Source organism: Pseudopipra pipra, chromosome 19 (assembly GCF_036250125.1).
Source record: "Pseudopipra pipra isolate bDixPip1 chromosome 19, bDixPip1.hap1, whole genome shotgun sequence".
In the NCBI taxonomy this organism is placed as follows: domain Eukaryota; kingdom Metazoa; phylum Chordata; class Aves; order Passeriformes; family Pipridae; genus Pseudopipra; species Pseudopipra pipra.
The window spans coordinates 12,257,248-12,271,894 of NC_087567.1; the positions used below are offsets into that span (position 1 = coordinate 12,257,248).

At 58.5% G+C, this 14,647-nt stretch overlaps 1 protein-coding gene across 12 annotated transcripts in view; it reads left to right on the forward strand.

The window, feature by feature from the left end:
• The window catches only part of RBFOX3 (RNA binding fox-1 homolog 3), a 141,660-nt gene that overhangs the window by 64,954 nt on the left and 62,059 nt on the right, over positions 1-14,647 (forward strand). The gene's annotated exons all lie outside the window — the stretch shown is intronic.

Genomic DNA, 14,647 nt, shown 5'->3' on the forward strand with positions numbered 1-14,647 from the left:
AGCTGCAATGACCAGGGACTGGGCTCTGCTTGGGGTTGTTCTGCCACTGCATGTGTCTTCCAGTGCCCTCCCCACCGACTGCTGCACTGAGGGGACCCCCAGAGCTGGGACTGCTCTTCTCCCCCTGGCATGAGCCAAGGGGAGTGCTGGGGGGACCCCCAGAGCTGAGGGCTCTTCTCCCCCTTGCATAGGCGAGGGGAGTGCCCAGGCAGGTGGGAGTGCCCGTGGAGCTGTGCATCCCTGTCTGGCTCCAGTGAGGGGGGGTTGTGTGTGCCCCCCTTGCAGTGCCGCTCGCCGCACACCGGCTCCTCCACTGTGCCCCAGCCTCAGTGCCTGCTCGGGAATCATGAAATGGGAGTGAGAGTTTGAGGCTCCTCGTCACTCTGGGGCACAGGTCGTCCCAAGCCGGGATTAGAGAGGCTGTGCAGATGGATTCCCCAGCTGCATTCATCAGTTCAGAGGCAGCAAAGGCAGCTGAGCTCTGTGCATCACCTTGAAGCTCTTTTTTTTGTCTTTTAGAAAACTTTGGGTGGATGTTATTGCTCATGAAAGCAAGGGGCTGATCATGCTGGGAAGGAGCAGGCGTAGTGTGGGCTGGCACTATTATGCAAGCTTCCCACATGCAGCTCTGCCAGTGCACTCCGTTCCAGAACAACAGCACGCGCCCGTGTGCCAGCCCTGAGCCCACCCCCGGGTCTGCCAGAGCACCACGGTGCCACTCTGCCCACGTTACCCTCACTGTGGGCCCTGCCCGCGCCACCCGCACCATGCTCCTGCATCCTGCCACCTGCTCCTGCCCAGAGCCAGCAGCCCCATGGTCGGGTAGGTTTGGGGTGAGGGTGTGCACGGTCCTACCCGGCCCCACAGCTCCATGGTGTGCAGGAGCTGCCCATTGTAAGCGTCCTGGCTGAAGTGGGAGTGCTGGGAGTTCCTCCCGGGACTTTGCGCTGTACTGAGGCATGTCTGGCTCTTGGGGCTGGGGCTGTGCTGTTTTTTGGGGGGCTGTCACCTCAGCCATGATGCACGTTTTGCTCCTGTGTTGGGAGGAATGTGCCCGTCCTGGGGGATGTGCCTCATCTGTGGGGCTGGTGCAGCCATTGCTGCCAGGACCTGCTCTGGGCTCACTCGAGCTCAGGCCACCAAGTCTCTTCCCCATCCAGGTTTTCTCCTTGCTGCTTTCCCCCTCTCTCCCATGAGCCGTCCCCCTCGCTGGCCTCTGTGTGTGGCTGCTGGCCATGGACTGTGTGGGTGCTGGTGGCAAGCTCAGGCTCACTGGGCTGGTGAGGAGCAACCCAGAGCAGGGAGGAACATGCCAGTGCAGAGCCCCTGTAGCGACTCTCCCCATCATTCCCAAACCTGCCAGAGCACCCCCCGGGAGGAGAGTGCTCCTTCAAGGAAGACTTGGAGATGAGCAATGGAAAACATCTGACAGGGGAGCCCTTGAGGCGCTTTTGTTCTAGAGAGTGGGAGTGTGAGATCCGCTCAGACATGAAAGGCTGCACAGCTCCGTCCCCAAAGTCACGGTGAGGAGGAGGACGGGGGTGTGCGGCTGCACCGGGAGGTCATCCCGGGAACGACTGGCACCGGGATCCCCACTCCATCCCTCCCCTTCCAGCAACTAAATTAGGTCACACTTGAAAGTCAGTTTCTTGGCTGTGGATTTAATTTAGCTTTTCCAGACTAGTTATCATATAATAAATTCCAGGAGATTTATAGAAAACATGCCCAGGGAGGCTTAGCCAGTGTGTAACAAGATTTGTGCCTCTTTCCCACTGTCGAGCGGCTCTGGCGAGCGTGGCGCTGCCAGCGGATGTTCAGGCAGGGCTGGCAGCCCCGTGGGAGCTCCCAGGGAGAGCAGGCAGCCCCAGCAGTGGGGGGCTGTCACCCCTGTCTCTCTGGGGCACGGGAGGGTCCCCAGTGCAGCCGTTTCCTGCCCCGGCTCCCCAGCCGCCGTAGATCACCTGGAGCAGGTGCGTTCCCGCTGCTGCTCATCACTTGTCTTCTCGCCTGGGCTCAGTGTGGGCAGTGCCAAGCACAAGCCCATCGTGGCAGTGCCTGTATGTGACCAGAGGCAGCACGGTGGCATGAGGACTCAGCAGCCCCGAGCAGTGCCAGCGATGGGGAGCGATGGGGCGTTGGGCACCTGGTGCCTTTCTGCTCAAGGGGTGACAGTGCTGGCCATCCCTACTGGGTGGGGGGGCCTCGTGCCCTCCCTCCACCGGCTCCTGGGGCACAGGGACCATGAGATGGAGCTAAAAGAGGTGGCATTTCGTGCTCCCTGCTGCTGGGGCGGGTTTCCCACTGCACCCGGAAGGCCGAGCAGGGAAAGGCACTGGGGTTTGTGGGGATTTATGGCACTGGCAGTGCCAGGCTGGGAGCGGGTGGCTCAGCATGGAGGGCACTGCCAGCGTGCTCCTGCTCTGCTCACTGCTAACGCTGCCCAATTAGTGTCTTATTAGTCACTCTGCGTGTTAAGGCATTAGGAACAATTAAGGGTGAGAAGAGTTTCCAGATGTAGAGGCAAGTGCTGGAGCTGGGAGCTGGCAGTTCCGCTGGCTGCTCCCATATGGAAGGGATCTTGTGCACAGCAGGACTCACTGCGAGGCCATGGGGCCAGCCTGGCTAAGGGTCCCAGGGCCACTGGGGTGCAGGGAACCCCACTGCGGGGCAGCCCTGGGGGCAGTGCCCACCTCTGCCATCAGCACCACAGCTGGGGGCCACACAGAGGTGGGATGGAGTCATGGGGGGTTGGCGAGTGTGGGAAGGAGCTGCTGGGATGCCCACGGATGAGGGGCACAGCCGGGCACTGCCCTTGCCCTGAGTAGAGGGATGTTCCACCAAGCCCTGGGTGTGCTCAACAGGGTTGGGTTTGTAAATGAGCTCAGATGAAACATTTATTTACTGTTGGGGCCGGGTGTGAGTCCCTGGGTGCACCCAGCTGGCACTGGCAGCCCTGTGCTGTGCTGTGCTGTCCTGGAGCATCTGGGGCATGGCACGAGGGGCCAACCACCTTGACAGAGATAGCGCTGTGTTGTGACACTTTGAGGTGCAGGAGAAGTAGCACAAGCAGAGACGAATGTGACTTCAGAGCCCAAGTGCAAGTGACTTCAGCTCGCCAGAAATAGTCCCCAGGCAGTGCTGGGAGAGGGGACCTGGAGCTGGCAATTTCTGGGAGTGTTGGGGTGCTCCTGTGGCTTGTTGCCCCCATGCAAGGTAAGCTGCACCCCCACTATTGCTCCCAGCACTGCCCCCCCACTGCCCCCCCTCCATGGCACTGGAGAGGCTGCCAGCCAGGGGTCAGGGAGCTGGCAGTGGCTCTGGCCAGCACAGGCGGTCTCTCCTCAACACCAAACGCATCACCCCGTGACAAGCACTCAGAGGGTTCCCCATTGACTCCTGGAGCCTCGGGTGCCCTCATGGTGTGGAGGGAGTGGGGGGCTGCCCCAGCCTTTGAGGCGTTCCCCAGACACTGATGCTGTGGTTTCCCCCTCGCCGAGCCAAGGCCGAGTGAGCACCGCGAGGTGCTGACACGCAGCGGGGCAGCAGAGAGGGGGACAATGGCCTTCAGCACACTGGAATATTTTCTCTGCTGCTCTCCCCAAGGCGAGGAGTGGTGCTTGGACAGATGGTGTTTTTGAGTGACCTTGCAGCTCTGAGCGGTTCCCTCGGCTGCTGAGTAACGGTGGGAGCCGCGGGAAGCGGCAGCGGTGCCGCAACCTGCTCGCGCTGGCGGGAGCCTGTCAGGGAGCCAGGGCTGGGGGGAATGTGGGGTAAGCCAGGGGATGGAGCCAGAGCCCGACAGCCCTGAGGTGATGGCTGCAGGGAAGTTCAATGTGCACCACAATCCCTGGCTCCCCTTTGCTGTGGGAAGAGTGTGGTGTGTCCAGTGAGGTTATTCTGAGCCTCCAACAGCTCCTCCAGCCTGTGCCCCTGGCTCTTCGCTTCAGCAGTGGGATCACGATCACTCCTCCTCTCTCCTTGTGCTCTTCTTTGGGAAAAGCCTGAGTTTTCTCCGGGAGCCAAGGCAGCAGTGCCTGCAGTCAGCACAGTGGGGCCAAGTGTGAGGAGAGCTCTCCTGCCATTGCCATGGTGTGTGGGGACACACTAGAGGTCCAGGTCGTGTCCATGAGGGCAGCAGGTAGAAAGTCTTTTGCCATGTGAAGTTTCTCTTGGAGCTGCGATCCAGGACTGTGGTCCTGAGGGAACAGATCCAAGTGAGGGGAAGAGGGCACTGCAACGTGCAGCTTTGCCGTCGAACAGTCACCCTGGGCAGGCTCATCTCCTCTGGCACCCTTGCAGCCTCCTGCCAGCTCCTGAGGGCTGCAGCACCAAGAGGTGTCCTAAATTGGGGAAGGAACAAGGAGCTCTTGGCACTCTCCCGGAGCATCATTTGCATTCAGGCGCAGCTCCTCGCTGTGAGGGAGGCGGGGGCCCGGCAGCCGAGGGGTGAGGAGCGGCCGCACTCTGGCTCCGCTGTCGGAGCATCCCGTGGGACAGCTGCGGAGGGGCTGTGGCTCGGGGATCACCGTGCTCCAGGTTTCTTGTTTTCGTTCTTCTCTGCCTCAACTTTGTGTCCGAGTTTGCTGTCCAGGATTTGTGCCTTTGCTTTTTCTGAACAGGAGTTGTCATCATTGCCATCTCACTTTGGGGCCGGTGCCCTGTGACGTGATCCGATGAACCACGGTGGGGTTGGTTGTGTTCCTGTCTGTTCTGTGCTCTCTGGGGCTGGAGAGGGTCTCGTTTCCATTGCATGGACCACAAGACCAGCTGGGGCCAGGCAGTTCCCAGCCGATGGTCTGTGATGAATTTCTGTGGGGTGGGATGTTGTCCCCTTCCTGGGGGCTGCTCCAAGCTGGGATGTGACGTGTGGCAGGACAAGGGGAGCAGCGGAGGGTATGGGGGTCTCTGAGCGCAGCAGGACAGGGTGTAGGACCCCAGATTGCTCTGGAGTCATCAGAGGGAGCAAGTTGGGGGCAAAGGGCTCCCGCTGTGTCTGGCATGTCCTGGTGAGGTGGGAGTGTTGTGCAGAGGGCAGGATGTGGGTGCCCTGCAGCCGCTGCGGAGGGATGGTGACAGGGCACTGTCCTCCCAGGCTGCCCCGCGCTGGTGGCAGCGCTCCTGGGCAGGAGATGGGGGCAGCTGCAGCTGGGGGGTTCTTCCTCGGGGATGGGGCAGGGTGGGATGAGCCCCAGGGGGCTCTGCCCCTTGTGCCACGGGTACTGCCGGGGTCCAGGCACTGCTGGGCGCTCAGCTGTGGCGCATCACCCGCCGTGCCGGTGCCAGGCTGCCGCGCAGCATCTGAGCAGCTCCGGTTACTTAACATGCAGCAAGTGTTGCACTCGGAGAAATTTAGACGTAATTTTTTTGTGCTTGCATGTAAATGTGGGTAGGTGCTGTCCTGATTGATGGCAATTAGCATTTTCTAACGGTAACAGATGTTCGGATTGCCAGGAGGCTGGTACCTAACGCCCACGCTGCCATCTGTTCCGCTGGGCACTGCCTGGGGAAGCGGCACCGGCACCGCGGACCTGCAGGGCCGTGCTGGGGTGTGTTTAACAGCAGTGTACAGGGGGGGTTTATTATGGTTTTTTTTTCTGGGGGAAAATAATAATAATAAAGACGTTTTCAGGTTTATAAATAGTACACTCTGTTTATTATGGGATGGAGACTTTCCATCTGATCAGCAGCCTGGATTGCTGCACAGAGTTAGGGAAGCAGTCTGGACAGAGCAGGGAGCAGCAGCACTTGATTTTATAGGGATGCAGTGGGAAGAGGCTCCAGTGTAGTGGCCAGCAGGTGTCCATGGGCCAACCCCCTGTCCTCTGCCTGCTCCCTGCAGCGGGTGGTCGCTGCTCATGGGGACAAGGGCTGCTCTGCTTTGGGCATCACTTTTCAGTTCCGGGTTGGAAGCAGTGAAACATCTGTGTGGTGTTTAAAGGTGTGTTTTGGGAAGAGGCCTAGAGCCCTGAGCCTTATCCCACTGTCCAGGCAATCTCACAGCATCCCCTTTCCTCACGTGGTGCCTGTCCTTCCCTGTTTCCTCCTGCCTCCCTTTATCTGAGCCTTTTATACCCATTTATTCTTGTGCCAACATCATCCTTTACCCTGACCAGCTCCTCCCAGTGCCCATTCCTTGTGTATTTATAGAGAAGTCTTGGCTGGGCACGAACCAGCTCCTCTGTCCTGTCCTTCCGTTGGCTCCTAGAGCAGCTCCCCATCCCCTGGCAGCTCTCCCTGCTCCTCCAGCTTGACCTTCCCAGACAGGGTCATCCCATGGCACAGATCCAAGCCAAGCACAGACCTTTCCCTGGAGCTCCCAGTGCCAGGCAGCCTGGAGCACACTCACACTCACACACTCACTCTCTTCCCAGATGCCGGAGCTGGTGACTCAGAGTCAGCCCATGGCTGAGTAATGCACCGAGAAGTGTCTCCATGTGGTTCCCAGGTTGGAGCAGATGCTCCCACGTGGTCCTGGTGTTCAGTGGTTTGGACTTGGTGCTGCTTGTTGGCTCTGGTCTCAATGTCTGCCAACCCCCTCTGGGCTGACCCCTCCTCCTGCCCCCAGCCCCCATCCCACTGGGATGCTGCTGCCAGCACAGCCCCTTGCATTCTCAACTCACATGTTGCATGAGCTGCATTAGGTATGGGCAGATCTTACCTGTTTGTCATATATTTCCACCTTGGTTTTCACTGAGCTCCTGTTCTGCATGATGGGGTTTCTGGGGGGGGGTCTCTCCCTACCCCAACTCCTCCTGTGTCTGTCCTGTGCTCCCAGTGCTGTGGCCCATCACAGCTTGACACAATGTGTTGGGCCAGTTCTGGGGAGTTTCTGGGATGGAGGTTTCCTTGTTCCTCTGGTTTGAACTCATAGGATGTTTTGAGTTTTGCTCCTGCTGTGGAGCCTGTAGCTTCACTTCCCATTCCTCTGCTCTGTCCCACAGCCTGGACACCAGTGAGTTACCATCCCTCATTCTTCATCTCTCATCCCTCTTTCCTCATCCCTGTTCCTTCATCCCTCTCCTCTCATCCCTCCCATGCGCTGAAGCAAATTTCTCCGTCAGTTTTCAGGCAACACCCAGGTTGATTTTCTCCCCCCTCATCCCCGCTGTGGAGCAGCCTTGGGAGTGCTCAGTGGTTTCCCTGGCCTGGGGACCAGCCTCTCCATGCCCCAGCACTCGCCGTGTCCCACCAGCTGAGGCCAACTGGCGGTGGATGTTGCTCTCACCTGGGTCTGATGGGGCCAGAGGGGTCAGCTGCTGGCACCAGGAGCAGTCCTGGGAGCAGCAGGTGCCAAACCTGTGCATGGGGCCATTGATGGGCACTGGCAGCTGAGCCAGAGCAGGGCCCTGGTCCTGCCCTCACTGATGCCCACACTGTGACCAGCACAGAGCTGTGTCCGTGCCATGCGATGAGCTCTTCCCTGGGCATTGCTCTGGAAGGACCTTGGCACTGTGCCAGCTGCTGCAGAGGGAACCAGTTCCTTGTGGGTGGGAGTTTTCTGATGCAGCGCCCAGGACAGGACCTGGCTCACAGCAGGACCGTGTGCCCCTCTCCCACTGTGGATTTCCCAGCACTCGGCTTCTGCCCAGCTGTGGAAGCTGGAGAGGTGGTGATTGAATGACAAGAGGTGAATTAGATGGAAAGTGCTTTCCTGCTTTCGGGAGACCTCCCACGTGTTCCTCTTTCCCTCTCCTCTTCCCAGTTTTCCTTTTAAAAATGTGAGTCAGTCATGGTGCACACAGAGGCAGTACTGGGATCCTGGGAGGGCTGCTGAGCGCTGCAGGGACAAATCCTGTCCTTGGCACTTGGCAGCTCCAGCTCAGGGAGACTGAGCTGGGTTTGAGCTGAAACCCCAGCCTTGCTGAGCCCCAGGATCCCCATCCTGGGCAGCCTCAGAGGGATGGTGAGCTCGGCCACAGCTCTGCTGCAGCTCCAGGAGACCTGAGGCACTTCCCTCTGCCCCTCACAAGAGATGCTGGCCCTGCCCAGAGCTGGGCACAGTGCATGGCACAGGAGTCACCACACTGTGCAGAGGAGCCATTGGGTAGATTCGAGCTGAGCCAAAGCCTCACCCTCGTGTGAGAGCCGCAGCACTGGCCCCAGGGCAGCTGGTAGTGCCTGGGAGGTGTGTGTGGGCTGGGGACAGGGGTGTGGGCTGGGGATGGGGCAGGGGGCTTGAGTGCAGACAGGCTTCTCCCCCATGCTTTTTTTTCTGGTTGGAAAACAAGCCTGCTTCGTCTTTGTTGTTCTTTCCCTCACTTGCTTTTCAAATTCATTTGGGAAAACTTCCCCGGGTGCTCACAGAGGTGTCACCAGCCCGACAGCTTGTGCTGCTCTAATAAAATGGCTTCGTAGCAGAGGGTTTGATCTATTTTTAAAGCAAGCTCCACGCTGTCTCCTCCCGCCCTCCCACCGGCAGCGAAACAGAGCCCGAAGGCTCCTGGGAGCGTGGCAGCGGCGCAGGGCAGAGCCAGAGCCCTGCTCACAGCCGTGCCAACGGCAGCGGGCACAGCCGGGCTGGCTGTCCCCACCCCTGACCCCGTCCCTGTTCTCTGTGGCCAGGAAATGCTCTGGGGAGCAGGACAGGGCTCCCTTTGCTGCACTGTCAGGGAGAGGAGCTCTCTGCATGGTTTTTATTCCTCCAAGCGGTGACTGTGCTGTATAAATTAACATACGGAAACTTCGCTCCACTTGGAAGTTTGGTATTTTCTGCTCGTTTGATGCTCTGTTATTAAAACTCAATTTTCTGCGAATAAAGTCCTTTAAATAGAATTCGTCTTCCAGCGATGACTCATCGCAGAGCAGCAGCTCCTCGCAGGAGAAGGCAGCACGAGGGCAGGTCTGGCACTCGCAGCCTTGGGAATCCCCAGATCAGCTCCCGGGGCTTTGCCGAGTGCAGGGGAAGCCACCCCAGATGCCTCTGCTGCCCATCCCACTGGCTCCACCTGCTCCAGCTGCTGTCAGTGCCCAGGGGCTTGGCCCGGGGATCAGATCCCTGGCTCTGATCCCAGTCCGGGGTGTCCCTGGAGCCTGCATACTGGGAGTGGCAGAGGGCACTGTGCTGTCCCCACTGCCCACCCGCCTGTGCCACTGTGCAGCTGGATGGAGTCTGGATGGAAGCAGGATGGATGGGCTGGGGCTGAGGGGCTCCTCTCCAGAGTTTGACCAGCATGGCAGCAGATCTGCACAGAGCAGGTTTCCCCAAGGAAGGAAGAGGAGGGCTCTAGCGACTCTCCCAGCCTGGGCAGCATCCGGCTGGGGCAGCTCTGAGTGGACCTGAGCTCCTGCAAAAATGAATTTTCTGCCCACTCTTGCTCTCCCCCTGGGATGCTGCTCACTCTGGTTCAAGGGTTCCTGCCAGGATTATTATTCTTTCAGGTCTGGCATCTGTTAAGGTGACAGCAGCTGGGGAGAGGGAAAGGATTGCAACAAATTTCTTGTAAAAAGTAGCTAAGTTGATGAAACCATTACAGTGCCTGCATCTGGCACTCCATCATCGTGACATGCCAGGGAGAGGGACAGGCACCTCCCGAGCTTTCCCCGGAGAGCAGGGCCAGCCCTCTGTCCCACAGATCCCTGTCCCCGAGTGGTCACACCCCTCCTGGTCTGTCCCCTGTCCATCCCGCAGCCTGGGTGTCCCATGTCTGCCCATTTCCCAGTGCTGGTGCTGCTGCCAGTGTTCAGTGTGAGGGTCCCAGAGTGACCCTGGGGTCCCAGCTCTGGGGCAGAGCCATCGGGGGAGCGAGCTGCATCTGGGGCCACCAGGGGAGAGCTGGTGGGGCTGAGTGCTGGATTCCCAGAGCATTACCTGCTTTTATTAAAAATCAGTGATGTGCTTGAGCGGTTACACTTTGTCTCCCTGACAGGGAGGCCACTGTGTCAGCCAGGGTGCAGGATCCAGCACCACTCAGTGCCACAGGGGTTGAGGGCAGCAGCAGCCACCCCAGGGCTCTCCAGTCCCCCAGCTGTCCTTCCCAGCAAGCACCATTTGTTTAATTGGCTTTCAGGCTGTGGTGTGGCCACCACGGAGGCTGCAGGTCCACGAGGGCCGAGGCATCCCCTGGGGGTCAGACCGTGCCATGGGACTGCTGGTGGCTGGGTGCTCCCTCCTGACAAACACAGGGACCGTGGCCACTGCGGGCTCCCTTGGCTGTGCCATGGGCTGTGTGCTCCATGCCACTGGAGCGGGATGCATCCCTCCTCCGTGCCCCTCCCCAGGCACTCAGGGGCTGCTGTGGAGCCTCCAGGAGTTGCAGGCAGGGCTGGGGCTCACTTGGCCAGGGGTGCTCTTTGCCACCAAGGTCATGGGTGTCACCAGCCAGGATGGATCACCCGTGGTTCTCTGGCACGGCATCTGCCCGGCCAAACATGGTGAGACTCTGTTTGCCGGCCTTGGCCTGTGTCCAGCCAGGCTCCCTGGGTTTTAAATCGTGCCATTGTCTTTTCCTGCAGAGGTGCTGCTCCAGGAACCGAGAAGAGCTGAAAGGACTCCAGAAAAGGCGGCTTATCTCTAGACCAGGTCTCAGAAATTGTTTTAATCCCTTTTCCACCCCCACAGCCTCCTTCATTCTTGGCTAGAAGTGGTCACCCCTGTTAAGTGCTCGCTCCTGAGCTGGTGAAGGAGGCGCTGGGATGTGGAAGGAAAGCCCTTTTTCCTGGAGGCGTTGAGCAATTCCTTACCGTGACCTAGATGTCAGTTTAATGCTCCGGCAAGTCCCAAGACTCGCATATGAAGTTGCCCAGGGGAAGAGGATATTTCAGGAACACAGAAGCTGCTCAGCAGTGGTAAAGTGCATGAGCTTTCCCTGGCAGGAGCCGTGCTGAGCCTCCGTCTGCTCGTGCCTGCCATGCCAGCCACGGAGCAGTGTCCCCTCTCCTGGGGGTGTGAGCAGGGTGGGAGGGTCAGTGATGCTCTGGCACACGATGGCAGTGCCGTGCAGAGCCCACGGGGCTCTGGGGCTGGGGTGGAGCGTGACCGGGAGCTGCTGGTGCTGCCTGCCCGGTGCATGGCCATCCTGCCCAGAGCAGAAACACTCCCAGCTCCGTTCCCACAGCAGAGGCTGGGCACGGGCTGCCAGCAGTAACGTGGCACAGGTGGAGGATGCACATGCCATGCGGGGTAAATCCAGGTTTGCAGTCTGCCATTGCTGTGGCCTCAGGTCCCATCTCCCCTGCAGATTCTGGGCTGGAGATGTGTGCAGCCCTCACCTTGTTCTTGCTGCTCTCCTCTTCTATCCATGTTAAACCAATTATTTTAATGGAGTGCTGTGTCCCCCAGTCCCCCCAGCCTGAGCCCTGCTCACACACGGGTCTGAAGTGTCTCAGCAGATGCCCCACTGAGTGGGTCTGACATGCTGGGGAGCCAGGCGAGGGGCACTGCATCTGTCCCCCTGGGTCCTGGTTTTGGAGCTCCTGAGGGGTCACAGAGCTGTGCACCAGGAGAAGAGCTTGATCTGGGACCTTCTGAGGTTTGGAGGGGCTGAGAAATGGTGGGAGCTGGTTGTGCCCAGTGTGGGAAGGTGGTGGCACTGCAGGACCACACAGGGCTGGATTGTACAGGTTGGCTTTGACACATTGTTGTGAAAAATGAGGTAATTTCATTCTGGTGTTGTTATTTATCTTTATTCTACTGTGGCAACTGCAGGTGGGGAGAGGAGCAGGGACTCCCTGCAACACAGCTTGAGGTCATGCCAAGCCCAGCTGGGTCCCTGCACATCCCTGCCTGGGGACAGGCTTGGGAGCCCTTGGCTCCATTATTTGCCACCTTCAGAGGGGCTTGGGATCCCAGAAGGGTCCCTGGCAGTGCTGACAGGTGCTGGTGCTACCTCATTCTCTGCCCAAGGCTTTCTCCCTCGTCAGGCACATCTGCAGGCAGTTGAAGTAACGAGGGCTTGGGGAGGGCGGGGGCAGCACTTGTGCCCTATAAAAGCCCCTCGAGGAGGGTGCAGGGTGTTTGCCAGTGGGGACTCTGCAGCTCTGCTTTCATCCTGTGAGTGCAGCAGCGTGGAGAGGAGATGGAACAGGTTAGTAGGGTCGTGGAGGGAATTTTGTGCTTGTTTTGGTCTCTCAATGGCTTCTTTGTTTTTCCTTTGCTGCTGCCTGCCTCAGTTTACCTGACTGTTAAACAGAGCTCAAGTGTAACATCCTTTTGCAGACCATGTGGTGTAGCTGGTGTTTGCTGTTGGGTGTCCTGGCAAGGCTGGAGCTTGTCCCTGGCCTTGAGGCTCCTCCATCAGCCCTGGTGCTTGTTGTGGACCAGATGTTCTTCTCTGCCCTTCTGGATGGTTTTGTCCCCTCTTCCTCTCTGTTTCTCAGTGCTGCTCTGTGCCTGCTGGACTTGGGTGCATTCCCTGGGCTCTGCCAGGGCTGGTCCTGTAGGTCACCCACTCCCAACTCTGTCCTGCTGCCATTGCAGCCTTTGTGGCACAAAGCGCAACCAAAAAGTTGATGCTTCCCTCTTGTGTTCCCGTGCACCTGTGAGTTCCCCTGTGGATGATTTAGAGCTGAAAGCCTGGGCTCTGGCACTGGGAGAGGGTTCCCAAGATAAAATAATCTCTGCCAGCAGCTGAAGTGACAGAAGCCCCATTAACAGCAGCATATGCCTGGGAACACCCGTGCTGCGTGGGAGGACGAGGCAGAGTGGGGGGAGCGGGAGCAGCAGCCCACAGGAAGGGGGGATGTGGGAGCTGGTAATTACTCTGCTGCCATTGGGATGCTCCTTGCTAATTTACAGCATTAGTGGAATCGGGATGTGATTCTTCCTCCTGAGCCTGGGCAGGGCCGTCCCCTGGTGCAGGCAGACGTAATTATCCACATTTAACTGAGGGCTTGTAAAATGTATTTGTCTTGCAGAATGTGAGTGTAATTGCTGTGAATTAAATACGGATGCAGTTGTGGCTGGAGCAGGACCTTGCCTGGCGGGGAGCACACAGAGCTGGGGCTCCCTGGGCTGCTCCCTGGCCCCCTGTGCCAGCAGGGAGGGAGGCTGCTGCTGGTCTGGAGCTGGGGAGGATTTGGGGGGTTTCTGGGCATTACCTCGGTGCAGATCTTCCCTCCCTCGCTCTGACTGGATGGGTGTGCTGACTGGATGGGTGTGCTGATGGGAGAGAGCCAGGCAGCCTGTGAGTATTCCCGGGGATCTGCCGGTTTATCTCCTCTCTGTGTTGGTCCCGGGGGCTGCCTGGGTTTGTTGAACTCATGTGCATTTGCAGACACTGATCCCGTGTGCAGCTGGTGCTGGGCCATTCCTGGGGTGCAGGGCTCCGTGGTGAGGGTTCTGCCCTGGTATCCTGCTATCCTGCCTGTTCCCAGCTGCAGCCCCATGGCAAGGGGCCCATCCCAGTGTGCCTGGGGGGGTTTTGGGTGCCATGGAGCTCTCTGGAGGGGTGGGGAGAGGAGCCTGGGCACTGCTCAGTGACCTTCTGGGGTGGCATCACTGTGGGAGACACCAGATGCCTCTGGGTTTAGGGTGCTCAATAGACTACCTGCCCTGGGTCTCCCCAGTTCTGGTTGCTGCCTACCCCTCCCTAAGACAAACTCCCAGGGGAGTTTTAAGGCACTTGGATCTTTGCTCTCTGAGGAGCCATGTCCTTGCCTGGAGTGGTGGTGACAAACCCGTGACTTGGACCTGCTGAGCCAGGAGGAAGCAGTGCTGGGGTGACAATGGTGTCAGCTGTCCCTTTGGCCCGGGTGCAGCTTGCTGGCAGTCACAGAGGTTTGGGGACCATCCTGCTTGGAGGGGAGTGGGGGCAGCCAGCCACTCTGCATGGCTGTCACCCCCTGCACCAGGGCAGGATGCTGAATGTCCCCCTTCTGCTTCAGGGTGACTATGGCTGTACCCCACTAATAGTTGGGGTGAAAGGCTGGGGGGTGACAAAGGGAGCGTGTGTCGTGAGAGTGTCACTGGGATGCTGGGACCGTGCTTGGGGTCTGTGCTGGAAAAACACTGGTGGCATGGGAAATGTGCAGGAAAGTGCTACAGAAATGGTTCATGGGCTGGAAAATCTGCTCTGCTGTGGGAGACAGAGCCTAAGTAGGTTGAACTTTTCATCCAAGAGAAGTTTAAGAGGTGGCTTTGCGACGTGGGTTGTTTTAGGCTGTGATCAAGAGATATCTATGGGTACAGAGCGCTCTAATTTAGCAGGGAAAAGACATAACAAGATCCAGGCTCTGAAAGCTTCAGCAAGACAAATTCTGACTGGAAACGAAGGGCATATTTTTATCAGGGAAGGTAATTAACCACTGGAACAGCTTAAGCCTGTGGGGGATTCTCTGTTGCTTGACATCTCTGGATCAAACCCGGATATCTGTCTGGGAGGGAGGCACTGAATGGGATGAACACGGGATTGGAGCCTTTAGCCCATGTCCCAGGGCGGCTGTTGCTGGGTCTAAGTGCCCTTCCAGCCCTGGGCTGTAATATTCAGTGTCAGTACTTGGGGATAGGTTGAAATTTGGGTTACACAGGAGACATGGAGCACTAAAGCACTTAAAATGGGAATTAGGAGAGCTTGTCTCTGTGGAGAAAGGCTCTTGTTTTCCCTGAGGATTTTTAGAAGGAGGTGGCAAGGTGCTAAAGTTGCCTTCAAGTCAGACCCCTACCCTTTCCCCTCAGCTCCATTCTGGCCCTGTCCCCATTTGGTATCTGCAG